The sequence below is a fragment of the Benincasa hispida genome, chromosome 2 (assembly GCF_009727055.1).
Source record: "Benincasa hispida cultivar B227 chromosome 2, ASM972705v1, whole genome shotgun sequence".
NCBI classification, from domain to species: domain Eukaryota; kingdom Viridiplantae; phylum Streptophyta; class Magnoliopsida; order Cucurbitales; family Cucurbitaceae; genus Benincasa; species Benincasa hispida.
The window spans coordinates 9,259,378-9,263,245 of record NC_052350.1 but is presented as its reverse complement, the minus strand read 5'-3'; the positions used below and the strand labels follow the sequence as shown (position 1 = coordinate 9,263,245).

Below are 3,868 nucleotides of genomic sequence, written 5' to 3'. Positions count from 1 at the left end.
AGGTTCGAGATGAAACTGGTGATGCTGCAGATGATTCAAACTGCTGGATAGTTTGCCGGTAGGCATGATGAGGATCTGCACACTCACCTCCGGAGTTTTATTAAAATCTGCAATACGTTTAAGTTCCCAAACATCTCCGCTGAGGAGGTTCGACTAATGTTGTTCCCATTTTCGTTGTATGACCATGCACGGAAATGGGCTTATTCTTTCGAACCAGGGGAGATTACATCGTGGGAACAGGTAGTTGAAAAGTTCATGAAAAAGTACTTCCCCTTGACAGAGAACGCAAGACGAAGGAAGTTGATCACTAATTTTGAACAAGATATTGACGAATTGCTCAGTGATGCCTAGGTGAGGTTTAAGTGACTGGTGCAAGATTGTCCACACAATAGCTTACCCGATTGTCTCCAAATGAAAATTTTCTACCACGGATTGAACCCTGCATCGCAAACGGTTGCCAATGCAGCAGCAGCTGGAGGTTTGCTCGACAAGACTTATGACGAGGCTAAGAATATACTTAATCGCATTTCGAAGAATCACGAAGACTAGAGAGAAAACGATCAACCAATGAGAATTAAAGATAGCGACGTAAACAATGGGGCCATCGCATCTCTACAAAACCAAATGAATGCGATGATGAATTTAATATAAGGCATCACAATTAATAGCACGGGAACGCATAAAGGGCAGGTCAACACAATCGCTCAAACGACCACGAGTTGTGTCACCTGTGGAGAAGCACATCTGATTGAAGAATGCCCAAGGAATCCGCAGTCAGTATGCTTCATAAAGAGTAATCCTTGCTCTGATACGTACAACCCCGGGTGGAGAAACCACCCCCATTTCTCGTGGAAAAATCAACAACAAAGCTATCAACCTATGGCGCAAAAGGAAGGGCCGCCAAGATTTTTCTCGCGAATAAACGGTCAAACGCAAAATCAAGCCAGTAGTTCGCAGGCGCCGCAATCTTCATCCGAGAGCCTACTGAAGCAATATATTGAGAAAAATGAAACAGTACTCCAAAATCAAGCAACGTCTATCCACAATCTTGAAATTCAGATAGGACATATTGCGGCAAGCTCAAAAGTAGACCACAAGGGGCATTGTCGAGCTCCCTCGCAACTCTGGGGGTGCAGGAAAGGAAAAATGCCTAGTAATCTCCTTGCTGAGCGAAAAAACGACAGCGGAAGAAGGGGAAGAGCCCACCATGAACAACCCGAATGAGGTGAAAACAAGAACCCGTTGACATATGATGCAGAAGAGCCCGTGAAGATGAACCCAGAAGTTGCATCCACCTACAAGCCTCTAGAACACGAGATAGAAAAAGTACAGCCACCATCATTCTCGCAAAGATTGAAAAAGAAACAGAATGATGAAGAAAAGATCGCTACAGTGGCAGTAACGCGAAGGTTAAATACTATGATCCCACCAAAAGTGTGTGACCTAGGAAGCTTCACGATACCCTGCTCAATTGGAGGGGTCTACATTGGTCAAGCACTTTGAGATCTTGGGGCGAGTATAAATTTAATGTCGCTATCAAATCTAAAACAGAATGGGTGGTCGCTCTAGGACGACACATAGGCAAAGCATAAAAATCTAATGGTGCAACCTAATGGAGGAGACCGTAGGATGTGTTGACACACGTCCTTCTCCCACTTACTATAAACAACTTGCCCCATTCACCTTGATGTTGGCCCATGCAAACACTTTTCGAATGGAGCGGTCACCTAAAAAGGACATGAAGCTAAGCTTGAATCTCACGGTGTGAACTCTTAGGGACATGAAAGCTAAAAACAAATTTTCTCCCACTAAAGTGTTCTAGATGGTTTAGGTATATTTGTACTTAGGTATATTCCGACTAATTAAAACAACCTAAGTCTACATATGTATCTAAGTATAACTTTTATACTTGATTTAACCTATGATGTCTATGCGATAAAATTCTTTTAACACCTCACATCGCTCACGCATGCTCATAAAACCAACTTTAACATAACTCAAGAACCGGCTCGATCCCCAAGTAGCAGGTGTCCGTAAACCGTCAACTTACATACCTCCAACCTTAGGCAGGATCTTGCCGGGTGAGTTATCTTGTAACCTTAGTTTTATAATTCATCGACCTATTTTAACTATTAAAATAGGTTTTGGTTGTTAACCCTAGGTAAGCATGCAATTAATGGTTGTAAGAAAATATTGGAGTTCATAAGAAGAACACTGAATGATAGACAATGATAGCTACTATCATTGTCTATCATCATGTATATAGACAATGATATTTACTTTTTTTCTCATTTCTATGTTTTGATCTTTTTTCTCTTCTTTGGTTCTTTTCTTTGTCATCTTCTACTTCAGCTTCTTCTTTATCAATTTCAATATCTTCTTCAACTTCATCTTCTTCCTTTTTTGTTTCAGTTTCAGTGTCTTCTTCAACTTCATCTACCCGCAAGCATATGATAGAAAGTAAGAATCTTAAACAACTTTATATTCAGATAGAATGTGATATTATCAGTGTCTATTCATAATAGATACTGATAGTAGTCTATCTCCGTCTGTCAACTCTTGTATTTTAATAAAAACTAGCTTAAGAAAAGAATCAAATCTAAGACAACCGAGATAAACAGTTGAGATAAATAGTGATAGTCTTTGAACAAAAAATAGCTTAAGAAAGGAATCGAGCCTCAGACAACTCAGATAGACAACTCGTAAAGACAATGATAAAGAATTATCACTATCTATCCTAGATAGACACTGATAGAGGACTATCAGTGTCTGTCTCAAATAGACAGAGATAAACCTTTATCAAAGTCTATCTCAAATAGACATTGATAGTAGTCTATCTCTGTCTATCAACTCTTATATTTGAACAAAAAATAGCTTAAGAAAAGACTAACCTCAAATAACTTTTATATTTTGAGTGTTTAAATAACTTTTATGTTTTGGGTGTTTCCAAATCTACAGTTGCAGTCGGATCCAAATCATCTTGTGTTTAAAGTTGTTGTGTTTGCATCTCAGTTTCTTATAAGAAAACAATTTGTTATCATTTTCTATCTAAGAATCTATTGTTTTCTATCTAAGAAAGTAAGAAACTTTTTTTTAAAAAAAAAAATTAAAAAAAAAACATAATATTAAGATGTCTATGATAAAGGACTATCACTGTCTATCATACATACAAACCTCTTTTTCCCTTTGTCTCTCATTTTGATTCTCTTCTTTTTCAACTTCTTCTACTTCAACTTTTTTTTCTTTTTATAAATTTTAGCATCTTCTTCCTTTTCTGTTTCAGTTTCATCGTCTTCTTCAACTTCATCTACCAGCAAGCATATGCTAGAAAGTAAGAATCTTAAAAAACTCAATATTTAGATAGATTATGATAGAGGGGATATCACTGTCTATCCTAGATAGATAGTCATAGAGGACTATCATTGTTTATCTTAGATCGACAATGATGGAGGACTATCATTGACTATCCAGATAGACAGTGATAAACCTCTATCACAACCTTGTTGGGGTTGATGCCCTAAATCTTGTGGGTTCTGTAGATTGTAATTGTAATGTATGTACAATTTATTTTTTTTAATAAAATATGAGATGTTTTATTTGAAAATTAATAGCATTAACCCACAAAACCAATATACTAACATCCAAACTTATCATCTGTAGCTTAAATATGTATGTAGGAACATGCAGGTAGATCATGTTTAAGTGATAACTTAAATAGTCTGTAGTAGATGGATAAGGTTGAATAATTTATCCTAGTGATACTACAAATACGACCCGCTTTGTAGATCTTACAATTATTGTAAAGTGTCACAAATGATATGATTCTGATAATTCATATAAAGACATGTGAGTGAGAATGTTCTATACA

The 3,868-nt window shown here is 37.0% G+C and overlaps 1 non-coding gene across 1 annotated transcript; it reads right to left on the bottom strand.

The window, feature by feature from the left end:
- Window positions 1–288: 288 nt before the first annotated feature.
- LOC120072424 lies at window positions 289–395 on the bottom strand. Its single transcript, XR_005480483.1, has one exon. It is a non-coding gene; the product is annotated as a small nucleolar RNA R71 (small nucleolar RNA).
- Between the last annotated feature and the right edge of the window lie 3,473 nt (window positions 396–3,868).